This window comes from Musa acuminata, chromosome BXJ2-9 (assembly GCF_036884655.1).
Source record: "Musa acuminata AAA Group cultivar baxijiao chromosome BXJ2-9, Cavendish_Baxijiao_AAA, whole genome shotgun sequence".
Classification (NCBI taxonomy): Eukaryota; Viridiplantae; Streptophyta; class Magnoliopsida; order Zingiberales; family Musaceae; genus Musa; species Musa acuminata.
Window position 1 is genome coordinate 30,622,598 of NC_088346.1, and position 14,599 is coordinate 30,637,196.

At 35.4% G+C, this 14,599-nt stretch overlaps 1 non-coding gene and 1 pseudogene across 1 annotated transcript; one reads left to right on the plus strand and one right to left on the minus strand.

Annotated features, from left to right (window-relative positions):
* Positions 1–6,767: 6,767 nt before the first annotated feature.
* Positions 6,768–6,836, minus strand: LOC135624080 (U6 spliceosomal RNA; annotated as a pseudogene).
* Positions 6,837–10,223: 3,387 nt separating this feature from the next.
* On the plus strand, positions 10,224–10,326 carry LOC135624077 (U6 spliceosomal RNA). Its single transcript, XR_010491584.1, has one exon. It is a non-coding gene; the product is annotated as a U6 spliceosomal RNA (small nuclear RNA).
* The last annotated feature ends 4,273 nt before the right edge of the window (positions 10,327–14,599 follow it).

Below are 14,599 nucleotides of genomic sequence, written 5' to 3' on the forward strand. Positions count from 1 at the left end.
ACTTTCGGTGGTCTTCCGATAAACTCTCAGAAACCATTTTGCGGACTCCCAGCAAGCTCCTTGACTTCACGATTTGATCTTACTGAGTTCCAATGAGCTTCTTCGGCAAGCTCCGATCTTTCTCGGTGAGCTCCACGAGCTTCCAATTAACCTTTTGGCGAGCTTTCGAAAAACCCTTCGGCAAGCTCCCTACTCATTCTCGGCTAGTTCTGGCAGCATTCCCGATGAACCTTCAGACTTCTGTCGAAAACTCTCGAACTCGCAACAAATCCTTCATGCTTGACTCTGACACTTTGTTTCGCTTTATGTCTTCATCGTTATTGTAGTTAATCCTGTACACACAAGTCAAAACTCTACTCCGATCTAGACAACTATTACAACGCGAATTGACATTTTGTTGCCCGGCACGTCATTGGTTGGTGCTTCGTCCGATTCTTCAGCGCATCATCCTCTTTGCGGCTTGTTACCCAATCAGCGGTTAACCTCCGCAACCCCGATATCCTTGGCGCAATTCTGCTCTTGGCCCAATGCCCGACGTCCAAAGCCTTCTGCCATCCAATATCCTAACGTGATCTCCTCCGGCGCAACGTCAATTCCTCCTGCGTTAACTGTCTAATCCTGATCGAGTAGACCTACATCACTCAAAATGTAGTTAAACATCTAAACACAATCAATTAGTTTCATCATCAAAATCCGAGATTCAACAATCTCCCCCTTTTTTATGATGACAACTAATTGATGACTAATGGAGTTAACCTTAACTCCCCAGAGTTTAACCAAACTCCCCCTATCAATATGCCATTGATAGAACACTTGGATTCAAGAATCCAACCAACATGTCATCATAAACTTATGCATAACATGTCATGTCATCATACTTCTCCCCCTTTGTCATTAACAAAAAGGTGAAGTTCCTACTCTTATGTGTTTAGAGATAAAAAGTTCCATACATTGCATAAAAAACATAGTATCAAATTTTATCATCATGCAATCTAGCAATTAAAGATGTGTAAGTTTAGCATGTTTGCTTTTCTTGAGATAACAACTAATTGCTTCTCTTTAGACTACAAGCTAGCAATTTTCATGATATGCAAGTTGCAAGCCAGCAAATTTTTGCTTCTTTTGCAATGTTTGAGCTAACAATTTTGCTTCCGTAATAAGTTAGCATGTTTTGTATTTTGAGATAAGCAAGATAGCGCATTTGCCTTTTTTGAGATAGCAACTCTTTTGAGATAGTGATCTTAGCAAATTTTATATCATGCAAGGTAGCAAATTTTTGTGATGTTCAAGATAGTAAGTTCTTTCTTTTCTTTTTAGAAGTGCTATTTTTGCTTCATTTACAAAGTGCAAGCTAGCAAAGTGTTTGAAAAAGTGAGCAAGTTTTGCAATATACAAGTTAGTAAAAATTTCGAAAGCAAATACAAGATAGCTTTCTTGTTCTCCCGAAATGTTATCACTTTGGCCGACTATCATAGCTATTCCAATCAGGAACAACTCTTCAGATATACTTATTTGGCCTCATGACAATGGCAAATTTAGTGCCACATCCGCATGGAATCAAATTAGGCAAAGAAATAACAAGTGGGTCCCAAGCAGTTGGACATGGGATCGACCGAGATCATAAAGACACTCCTTATGTATATGGCAGGCCCTTCTCAATAAACTACCTACAATAGACAATATGAAAAGAAGAGGTATCTATCATGTTAACCGATGCTCCCTTTGTTTACAATAAGAAGAAACTGTTGACCACCTCTATTTTGCTTGTGATTATACAAAATGGATATGGAAGGAGATTCTCCAGCGATTTGAACTCAATAGACTACCGCAACCAAACTTGCACCAAGAACTAGGCGACCTCATGCAATGTTTCTCAAGAAAAGAGCCTCTTACACAACTGGCAAAGGTTACTTTCAGATGCGCTATTTGGTGGATGTGGAAGGAGAGATGTAATAGAATCTTTGAAGGTCAACACACAAACAATGCTCAGCTTTTGAAAGAGATTATTAGAGACTCAAGATCCTGTATGGAGCATGATCTCAAAACCGAGTACTTCACCCGAAGAGAAAAAGATATTTTTATCAAATTTAATTTTGCTATTAGCTAAAGATCTTGAGAATGATGCCAAATAATGTACCCACAGGTAGTTATAGTCTACAGCATGTGTAGTCATAACTATGACATTCGCACTCTATGAGTTACTTGGCTTTGTCTATGACTTGTATAGATAAAGCTATTTGTAGAAACTTTACAAATAATCAATTTACTTTTACTTACCAAAAAAAAAAGATAGCTTTCTTGTTGAAGTGTGTAAGCTATCGATTCTTGCTTCCTATTGTAATGTGTGGGTTGCAAGTCTTGCTTCTTGAGATAGGCAAGATAGTGATGTTCAAGAAGACAGCTTTTGCTTCTTGAAGTAAGCAAGTTAGCAATCTTTGTTACTTAAGATAGGCAAGCTAGCAATCTAAGTTTTTGCTTCTTCTTGACTTGTGCAAGCTAGGTATCTCCCCCTTTGTCATTATCAAAAAGAAGGGAAGACCCTTTACATCAATTATGACAAAGGTAAGTATCAATCTTATTTATGCATCATCATATTTTCAAATTAGAATATGCATATTTTCAAAAACCTTATATTCATTCCTGCACGATATTAAATAAATCGATCAACATTATGAGGATATCATACATGATACTAAATTTTTTAACTATTTGTGAACATTTTGATCATGATACCAAACATTCATCATTTAGAGTATTCATAATACAAAACATTAAATCAATATTTCTAATACATCATTTTAGCAACCACTCAAAGTATTTTAAATCATGATTTACATCATCTGTAATACATCACATCATAATTAGAAAGCACAAGTATTGCATACATCATTGCAAATCATAAATGTGTCATATCATGATGGTATCAATTTGTCAAATTATATCCTACCATGATCAAAACTTCTCCCCATTTGTATTTCATGCATAATTTCACTTCATCACATTAGGAGTATCAAGAGGAATTAATTGGGTGATGAGATAAATATTTCACGAATACATGGAATTGTAAAAAAAATCATATCATAAGTGTTTCATGCATTCATATCATCACATGAAGGAATATAAACAAAAATTAGTGATGAGATATTAATTCATGAATAAAATTCATATAGCATATCATGGTTTATTAGAATTAATCTTCCTTTTGGTGAATAGCAAAAAGAATAGTAGGAGAGCAAGATCTCAATTCATGCACATCAAATATTCAATCATCAAAATCATGATTCATCTAGAAAATTCTCCTCTTTAAATATCCAAAGAGAGAATCATGATGAACATTCTTGGTTTACATAAAGTTTCAAAACATAATTATCAAGATCATGAATACTATGAAACATTTCGACAAATCTCCTTTTAAATAGAAAACAATCTTGATTTATAAACGATTTCATGTTATAAATTTCAAGAGATCAAGATCATGATTTCGATAAAAATTTATTCAAATTTAAATCACCAAAATCATTATCAAAATCCAAGAGATTCACAAAGATGATACAAATGGATTCATCAAAATCAATAAGATTGAGCAAAATAATTTTCAAGAATGTTTCCCTCTTTTCGATTGTTTCAAAACATATGATTTTGTTTCATTTATGCCAAATAAAAACATGTATCACATTTAAAACCGAAAGAGTAAGATTTATTACAACAAAGATCAATAAGGTACTTTCATTATAGTAAAAATCAATAATCCATAAATCGTAAGATTCATCATGCATAATTTTGAGATTTATTAAGCATGATCAATATGCATGACACTAAAACATGGTTTCAAAATGTTTAATATTTTTATTACACAATTTCATCATTATGCATCATTATATATAACTTTACAATGTCATGCATAAAATCATCAAATCAAAAAATGCATCATTAAGCATGATCATTATGCATTATTTCAAATCAAACATGATTTCATTTATTTTCAAAATGTTTATCATGATAGGGCATATAAGCCAAAGAAACTATTAAACATAAAGCATATTCATCAATGATGGTTTCATTGAGTATAAAGTATTTTCAACCAAAATCATTTGTTATTTGTTATAGTCATACATTTTTCTTTTTAGGTGAATCTATTTTTTTTTATGCTTAAATTTTTAATTTTTCAAAGATGCTAAAAAGAAAAACATGATATAATTTTGAAAAACAATTTTTTATTTCCTATTCCTACTATCTAAATTAAGCACTCATGAAGAACTTCAAGTAATTTCAAAATAATTCAAGAGAGTTGAGTTACTTACCTTGTAGTCGAAGCCCATCAAAGCCCAATTCACCGTTTCACCTTTGGAAGTTCTTGATTCATCCTTGGGTGCCTTCCTTTTCTTTGGCCTCTTCCTTCGTTCAAGTTCATTGTTTATTTTAGATTTTTGTTTAAATAACTTATTAATAGTTAGTGTTCGAAGTTCAAGTTCATCATTGTCCTCATCACTTGAGTCATCACTCAAGTGGTATTTATTTGTCTGGAGTTCCAAATCCTTCCTGTTCTTTGGAAGGTGATTTTGTTCATTATGTGTATTGTGCACTATTTCATATGTAATCAACGAACCAATTAGTTCTTCAAGTGAAAAAATATTTAAATCTTTTGTTTGTTGTATTGCGGTTATTTTAGGATCCCACCTTTTTGGAAGGGATCTTAAGATCTTGCTTACGAGCTCAAAATTCGAAAAATATTTACCAAGAACTCTTAGATTATTGACGACATCCGTGAAAAGGGTGTACATGTCGCTTATAGTCTCGCTTGGTTACATTTGAAAAAGCTCAAAATCATGCAATAAAATGTTAACTTTCGAGTCTTTGACTCTACTAGTTCCCTCGTGCGTGATTTCAAGTGTTCGCCAAATATAAAAAGCCGTTTCGCACGTAGAAATCCGATTGAACTCATTTTTGTCCAAAGCGCAAAATAAGGCATTCATAGCCTTTGCGTTTAAAGAAAAATATTTTTTCTCCAAATCCGACCATTCGTTCATTGGTTTAGAGGGAAGTTGAAAACCGTTTTCAATGATATTCCATAAATCATAATTCATAGAAATCAAGAAAACTCTCATTCGAGTTTTCCAATAAGTGTAGTCCAATCCGTTAAACAACGGTGGACGAAAAACCGATAAGCCCTCTTGAAAGCCATGAAGAGTCATTTCTCTCGGGTGTAAATCCGAAATGAGAAATACCGGGCTCTGATACCAATTGTTAGGATCGGAGCGGCACTAAGAGGGGGGGGGGGGTGAATTAGTACAACGGATTAAAACGTCGGTTTTGGAAAATCTTTCGTACGATAAAAATCGAACTTGAAAAGCTTAACTTGAACGCGTGTTTGTAAAGGTGTGCAGCAAAGGTAATGAGGAAATAATGCACGTAAGAAGGTTTGCAGTAATGTAAATAGTAATAAGAAAATACAAACCAGAGATCACGCCAATTTTTAAGTGGATCGGTCAAATGACCTACATCCACTTGCAAGGCCCTCTTCGATGAGGCTCCCACCTTCCACTAGCAAATATCTTGAAGGGGAAGGACAAATACCCCTCTTACAACCTTTTACAAGCAGTTCACACTCTTACAAATTTTCAGCAAGAAAGAAGGAGGTGAACACTCTAACAAATTGAAAACAACACTTGCTAAGACTTTTCTAAGAACTTTTTTTTCAATCTATTGCTTCTCAAAAAGTTGTGATCTCAGCTAAGATTTGAGAGGTATTTATAGGCCTCAAGAGGATTCAAATTTGGGCTCCAAAATTTGAATTCTCTTTGGTTCCCGATGCGGGCGGTGCCACCGCCTAGCCAAGCGGTGCCACCGCCCAGTCCAAGCGGTGCCACCATGTCACACCCCTCAAAAATATCCATGATATTTAAAATTTTCGTCACAAACCAATCCAGGATCCAAACTAACATTTGAGGTCACTAAGAAAACATTGAAATCAAAATTTCACTTCTATAATCTACAAATTTATAAACCCTGTGCAGTTCATAAACATACAACACTTTGCTCGATGATTCATAAAATCTGAACCCAACTCACCAAATTAATAACCACAACATAAATTCACAAGTGTGGGAGTCTATACAGTCACAAAACCAACGTTTACCATAAGTTAATATCGTTACACAAATTAAACTTAGCATTCCAGAATCCTAAACATGAGAGGTCCTTTAAACTTATACAACATCCACAAGTTTAGATTCATCGTCAACATTTCATTAGATGCAGAGTGTACTTATACAACAAAAACATATATACTAATAAAGATCTGCCCAAAATCTTTTAGCTTTCCACTGCCTAAGCCCAATCTTAACATTTAAGCAAGCGACAAGCTATCATGAAAAATTTATACAACAACGGGGTGAGCATATAAAGCTCAGCAAGTGACTAACATATCCATGTCAAAAGAGGATAATTTCCAAAGAGATAAAGTTTCAAAATGCAAGGCAGAATATAAGAATTCATAGACGTAATATCATTAGATGCAAAATCACAAATGACATTTTAATCAAATATATTTGGTTCATAACAGATGGAGCATAGAGTAATTGGAGCATATCAACAACGAATTGTCACGACCCGGGTCTGACGAGCTAACTGGCCAATAACTCCATTTTGGTCCTCAACAGCGGACCAAAATGCTTAAGCGGGAGGTTACGTAGTACACTCATCAGGCCCTTATAAGCTAATCACACACATTCCCCACTTCCGATGTGGGACTAATGGGATATTACACTAAAAATTTGGACCATTTCTCGATTTGTGCGTGTCATCCTTGCGCAGGGGCCATGCTAATCTTCTCTAAAGCAAATGCGGAACAATGGGATGCATGTGCCGAATCATTATGCTGAAAACATGAACTTTAGATGATAGCTGCAAACAAATAAATAAAGGACAAAAGTATACAGGAATTCAAGGTAATAATGTAAAGCTTAACTGAAGAGTGTTTGCCGAAATCAATTTCCAAAGAGAAGAAACAAGAAGAGCCGAAATCGACCAAAGCTCGATTCTGGCAGAATTTGATAGGGACATTGTATGAACTATTTCGACAACCAATTATGCTCCAATTTATGCAAAATATGTGTCATTAGAAAGCTTTATCAATCTAATTTTAGGCAAATTAAGTTTGACAAGAATTGGAATTTACAACAGTGAGTTACAGATAATTTCGTAGCCAAAGGTCTGAAAATATTTGCTCTGTTTTACTGAATTCATTGGGTCGATGAAAGCAGATGTTTTAGTTAGCAATTATTATCCGAAAATTTCAAATCAGGTATATAAAGAAAGCATTTTGAGTCTAGCTTCGAATAAATCATACTTTGTATGAATCTGAGTTCACAGTATAAAGTTATAAGTAGTTAAGCAACAAGAGGTCAGAAATTTCAGTCTCTATTTTGCAGAATCTGTAGGGTTAATTGAAACAGAAGTCTTAGTAGGCATTTAAACTCCAAATCATTCAATCTTAGTGTCAAAATAAAGATATTTGAGTCTAATTTCAAATGAAATAGGTTTTACCTAAATCAGAGTTTAGTGCTAAAAGTTAGATCGAAAACAATGTACAGAAGTCAGATTACCGAAAAATTTCAGATTCATGGCTTTGTATCAAAAGGAAAGAACGGTTTGGTACTAAGCTGAAATCTTTTGCATTATGAAGAATTAAAAGGAAAACAGAGATTAGAAATTCTGTCGGAAGAGATTAGAACACTTGCCTTAAACAAATTTGATTCCCAAATGGGGGGAGTTGATGCAAAACCTCAATCAAATCTTCTTCTTCAATTCCTCTTCTTCTTCTTCTTCTTCCCTTCTCTTCTCTTCTTAAACTCACGTTGGATGCAGCATCTGAATGTTACATTTAGTTTCTCCTTTAATCTCTTATTTAATTACTTTTGGTTAACACAAGAGTTGCAAAGTTTCAAGGTGGCAAGCATGCATGAAAAGTGCTAGATGTCATCCTTAGAGCAAACTTAGATGGCACCATTAGGTTAGCTAGTGACACATGTCCACTATTTTTATTTTTATTTTTATTATTTAACTTAAATCTGAATCTTTAATAAATTATATCAAACTTCTAATATTTACTCTTAGGTCCCTAGCCATAAATATTTAATCATTTATTATTTAATAAAAAAATTATTAAATAATCCTCATATTTACAAACAAGCATTTACTAATTTCTTTTTTTTTTTTTAAAATGGGGGATGTTACACTCTCCCCTCCTTAAAAGAAAATTTAGTCCTCTAAATTTGTCATACCTCTTTCGACGAAAAGATGTGGATAAACTTTCTTCATTTTTTCCTCTAGCTCCCAGGTCGTTTCATTTGTAGAATGATGCTTCCAAATTACTTTAACCAGAGTAATGATTCTATTTCTTAAGATCTTTTCTTTTTTATCAATAATCTAAATGGGCTCTTCCTTGTAAAATAAGTCTTTCTCAATCACAATCGGCTCATACTCAATGACATGAGAGGGATCAGGTATATACTTTCTGAGCATTGACACATGAAATATATCATGAATATGACACATCGATGGTGGTAAGGCAACCTTGTAAGCGATAGAACCAACCCTTTCAAAAATCTCAAAAGGTCCAATAAATCTTTTGTGGTGACTTCCCTTTTCAAATCGATTATGTCTTGACCCTCTTATTATCACATTCTGATTCATTTCTAATTTTTTTTTTTTTTTTTTTTTTTTTTTGCTACCAATGTATTAGGTTCACCATGCTTCTACTGAGCCACTCTGATTTAATATCCCCGATCAACTCTTTTATCGCACTTAATTAATCAAAAGTAGATGAAGTAGGAGGACTAAATGTCCTCGTCATCCTAGATTCCTAAAATGCATCAAAGAAAATTTTCACCAATCACTATAGTTCACCAGACCTCAATATATTTTCCACGTTAACATATCAAATATTTCAGTGATCCTTAAACCATGCTCTGATACCATAACTGTCATGCCCCGCTGAATTATTTTTCTTTTGTATTATAATTCAACAACAATTCATTCCAGGATCCGTTCACACATTTGAGGATTTTGTGAATCATTAAGTGATATTATACTATGATTATAAACTGCACAGGTTTTATGAATTGGAAAATTATAGATATGAATGACCTGAATGTTTTCTCAGTATCCTCAAATGTGTGAACGGATCCTGGAATGAATTGTTGTTGAATTATAATACAAAAGAAAAATAATTCAGCGGGGCGTGACAGTTATGGTATCAGAGCATGGTTTAAGGATCACTGAAATATTTGATATGTTAACGTGGAAAATATATTGAGGTCTGGTGAACTATAGTGATTGGTGAAAATTTTCTTTGATGCATTTTAGGAATCTAGGATGACGAGGACATTTAGTCCTCCTACTTCATCTACTTTTGATTAATTAAGTGCGATAAAAGAGTAATGTCACGACCCGGGTCTGACGAGCTAACTGGCCAATAACTCCATTTTGGTCCTCAACGGCGGACCAAAATGCTTAAGTGGGAGGTTACGTAGTACACTCATCAGGCCCTTATAAGCTAATCACACACATTCCCCACTTCCGATGTGGGACTAATGGGATATTACACTATCCCCAACTCAATTAGCTTGACGTCCTTGTCAAGGCCCGACATATCCCAGATCGAACCCTAGCATAGTGCATGTGAGATTTAACTCAGTGGTGGCTCCACGCCGTGATGAGTTCTCTGACTCCATCCACGGGTAGCCCTTTCCTACTGCAGCCCTCTCACCTTGCCCTAATGCTAGGTCGGCTCTGAATTTTATATCAAACAGATAGAAGGTGAAGTGGGATCATAACATAATATGGTCCATCCATTTCTGGATGACCACCAAGCATAAGTCTCCCACGTTTGGGAGCTCCATCCACCCACGTCTGAGTGAAGTCAATGGGGCCGGCAGAGCAATCGCGGGCTCTAAGCATAACTCCCTTTACCATTTCTGGCAAAGGTTCACAATATCCCACAAGACACCAGAGTACAAAAGGGTAGTATGAACAATAACATTGACACATATCAGAAGCACATGCGGAACAACGAAATGTACATATGCCTTTCGAGTCAATACGATACAAACATAATCTTTCACAAATGTATTCAGATTTAAAAGGAAACAAAAGCAGAAGTATACAAGGATTTCAAGAAATCACATATGGCTCAATTGAAATAAGAAAGTTAGATGAATTCAATTTTATCGGAGACATCCGATAAAATTGGAACGATACAGAGAAGATTAGCATGGCCCCTGCGCAAGGATGACACGCACAAATCGAAAGCAAATGCGGAACAATGGGATGCATGTGCCGAATCATTATGCTGAAAACATGAACTTTAGATGATAGCTGCAAACAAATAAATAAAGGACAAAAGTATACAGGAATTCAAGGTAATAATGTAAAGCTTAACTGAAGAGTGTTTGCCGAAATCAATTTCCAAAGAGAAGAAACAAGAAGAGCCGAAATCGACCAAAGCTCGATTCTGGCAGAATTTGATAGGGACATTGTATGAACTATTTCGATAACCAATTATGCTCCAATTTATGCAAAATATGTGTCATTAGAAAGCTTTATCAATCTAATTTTAGGCAAATTAAGTTTGACAAGAATTGGAATTTACAACAGTGAGTTACAGATAATTTCGTAGCCAAAGGTCTGAAAATATTTGCTCTGTTTTACTGAATTCATTGGGTCGATGAAAGCAGATGTTTTAGTTAGCAATTATTATCCGAAAATTTCAAATCAGGTATATAAAGAAAGCATTTTGAGTCTAGCTTCGAATAAATCATACTTTGTATGAATCTGAGTTCACAGTATAAAGTTATAAGTAGTTAAGCAACAAGAGGTCAGAAATTTCAGTCTCTATTTTGCAGAATCTGTAGGGTTAATTGAAACAGAAGTCTTAGTAGGCATTTAAACTCCAAATCATTCAATCTTAGTGTCAAAATAAAGATATTTGAGTCTACTTTCAAATGAAATAGGTTTTACCTAAATCAGAGTTTAGTGCTAAAAGTTAGATCGAAAACAATGTACAGAAGTCAGATTACCGAAAAATTTCAGATTCATGGCTTTGTATCAAAAGGAAAGAACGGTTTGGTACTAAGCTGAAATCTTTTGCATTATGAAGAATTAAAAGGAAAACAGAGATTAGAAATTCTGTCGGAAGAGATTAGAACACTTGCCTTAAACAAATTTGATTCCCAAATGGGGGGAGTTGATGCAAAACCTCAATCAAATCTTCTTCTTCAATTCCTCTTCTTCTTCTTCTTCTTCCCTTCTCTTCTCTTCTTAAACTCACGTTGGATGCAGCATCTGAATGTTACATTTAGTTTCTCCTTTAATCTCTTATTTAATTACTTTTGGTTAACACAAGAGTTGCAAAGTTTCAAGGTGGCAAGCATGCATGAAAAGTGCTAGATGTCATCCTTAGAGCAAACTTAGGTGGCACCATTAGGTTAGCTAGTGACACATGTCCACTATTTTTATTTTTATTTTTATTATTTAACTTAAATCTGAATCTTTAATAAATTATATCAAACTTCTAATATTTACTCTTAGGTCCCTAGCCATAAATATTTAATCATTTATTATTTAATAAAAAAATTATTAAATAATCCTCATATTTACAAACAAGCATTTACTAATTTCTTTTTTTTTTTAAAAAATGGGGGATGTTACACGAATGAAACTTTTCGGAGCATATCAATAACAAATGAAACATTTCGGAGCTTATCAATGACGTATGAAATGTTCCGGAGCATATCAACGGCGTATGGAATATTTCGAAGCATATCAACAATGAATGAAACATTTTGGAGCTTATCAATGGCATATGAAATGTTACGGAGCATATCAACGGCATATGAAACATTTCGAAGCATATCAACAATGAATGAAACATTTCGGAGCTTATCAATGGCGTATGAAATGTTCTGGAGCATATCAACGGCGTATGGAACATTTCGAAGCATATCAACAATGAATGAAATATTTCGGAGCATATAAATAACAAATGAAATTTTTCGGAGCTTATCAGTGGCGTATGAAATGTTCCGGAGCATATCAACGACGTATGGAAAATTTCGGAGCATATCAATAACAAATACCAAACAGAAGCTCAAACATCGTCTTTGACGTTGCATTCATATCATTCTTATCCAAAGCATGTATAGAAACATATAACCAAAGCTCTGGATATCATATCAAACATACAGAAGGTGTAGTGGGACCACAGATTGTAACATCCCTCATTATCGAAATTTTCGTATAAGTTTCTAGTTATAATGTAAGTATCTATTTTAAATTTGATAAAAGAGCCAAAGTATGAATCTGAGAACTTATTCATAAGATTTGGGGGATTTGTTAAAAAAAAAAAATGTTTTGAGGACCTATATGTAAACCCTAAGGACCTAATCGTAAATATAATAATACAAGGACTAAACTGCAAAATACATAAAATTAAAAATCCCACCGTTTAAGCCTCTCTGCCTTCGTTCATAAGGAACCAGAGAAGGCAGCTGCATGGAAGCATAGGAGAAAGAAAGAAAGAAAAAGATAAGAAAAAGGGGGAAGAAGAAGAAGAAAAAAATTTGGGACTTTAAGGTTTCTTGCTCAAATCTTCTCATTTACGGTCAAAATTCTCAAAGGCAAGTGTTCTAACCCCATCCTACAGAAGTATTAGTCTATGTTCCTATATTGATTCTGAAAGATTTATGCTTAGAACCTGATATTCCTCTCTTTGGACATAAAACCAATGATCTGAAATTTTTTCGGTAAACTGGCCCCTATACACTGTTTCAGCTATAATTTTTAGCACCAAATGTGGATTCAGGCAGGACCTAGCTCGTATGAAATTAGACTCTTATATCTTTCTTTTGACACTGATTTTGTAGATTTTGGACACCAAATACTTACCCAAACGTCTGTTTTAAATGAGCCTATAGATGCTGCAGAAAAGGGATCAAAATTTCTGACCTTTCAATACTAAAATACCTATAAGTCCCTGTTGGAAATTCTGATTTGTACCAAACTGATTTCGTTCGAAACTATACTTGTAGAACTTTCTTTTGACATATAGATTGAAAAATTTAGAATTCAAATGCCTACCCTATTATCTGTTGAATCCGACCCTATGAATTCTGTCAAACAGTGATTTTGTTTTTGACCTTATGCTACCAAATCAAAGGTAACTCCTTTTTGAAAATCGTGATTTGTACGAAACTTGTTTCAACAAAAAATATATTGATATATCTTTCGACAATAGCCTTGTTGAGGGTATTGGAGCATAATTGACAATCTGAAGTATTTATCCAATGAGCCTCTCGAATTCTGTCAGAAATCAAGCTTTGATCGATTTCGTATCTTCTGTTTTCGTTCGTTTGGAAATAGATTTTGTTCAGTTCCCTTTGTTGAATCTCGTATTTTGATGATGAAACCAATTGATAATTATATTTATGTTTAACTGCATTTTGAGTGATGTAGGTCTACTCGATCAGGATTAGACAATTAAGGCATGAAGAATTGACGTTGCGCCGGAGGAGATCACATCAAGATATTTGACGGTAGAAGGCTTCGGACGTCAGGCATCGGGCCAAGAAGAGTGGAATTGCGCCAAGGATATCGGCGTTATGGAGGTCAACCATCGATTGGGCAACAAGCCACAAGAGAGGACGATGCGACGAAGAATCGGACAAATCGCCAACCAATGACGTGCCGAGCAACAGAATGTCAATTCGCTTTATAATAATTGTCTAGATCGGAGTAGAGTTTTTGCTTGTGTGTGCAGGATTAACTATGATAACGATGAAGACATAAAGCAAAACAAAGTGTCGGAGTCAAGCGCGAGGGATTCGTTGGGAGTTCGAGAGTTCGACGGAAGTCCGAAGGTTCGTCGGGAATGTTGCCGGAACTAGCCGAGAATGAGTAGGGAGCTTGCCGAAGGGTTTTTCGGAAGCTCGCCGGAAGGTTCGATGGAAGTTCGCGGAGCTCACCGAGAAAAATCGGAGCTTGCCGAAGAAGCTCGTTGGAACTCGCCAAGATCAAATCGTGAAGTCTAGGAGCTTGCCGGGAGTCCGTAGAATGGTTTTCGAGAGTTTATCGGAAGATCGTCGGAAGTTCGCCGGAAGCTCGCCGAAAGAAGTCTTGACTTACGGACTTTGTAATAGCTTAGAAAATATCTTTAAATTTGTAGTTAGCACATTAATTAGGGTTAAGATTAGGTGTTAATCCTGTAACCCAAGTAGGGGCCAATTGGGCCCGAGTTTGGACTAGTTTGGGCCAAGTTTGGAGCCCAACCAGTGAGCTGATTTAGCCTAGGCGGTGGCACCGCCCAGCACCTGAGAGCTGGGCGGGGACACCTCCTGGGCTAGGCGGTTGCACCGTCCAGCGCCCGAGCGCTGGGCGGTGGCACCGCCAACATCGGGAACATAAGAGAATTCAAATTTTTGGAGCCCAAATTTGAATACTCTTGAGGCCTATAAATACCCCTCAAGTCTCAATTGAGAACACAACTTTTTGAGCAGCAATTGTTTGAGAGAAAGGTCTTATAAAAGTCTTTGCTAGTCTTATT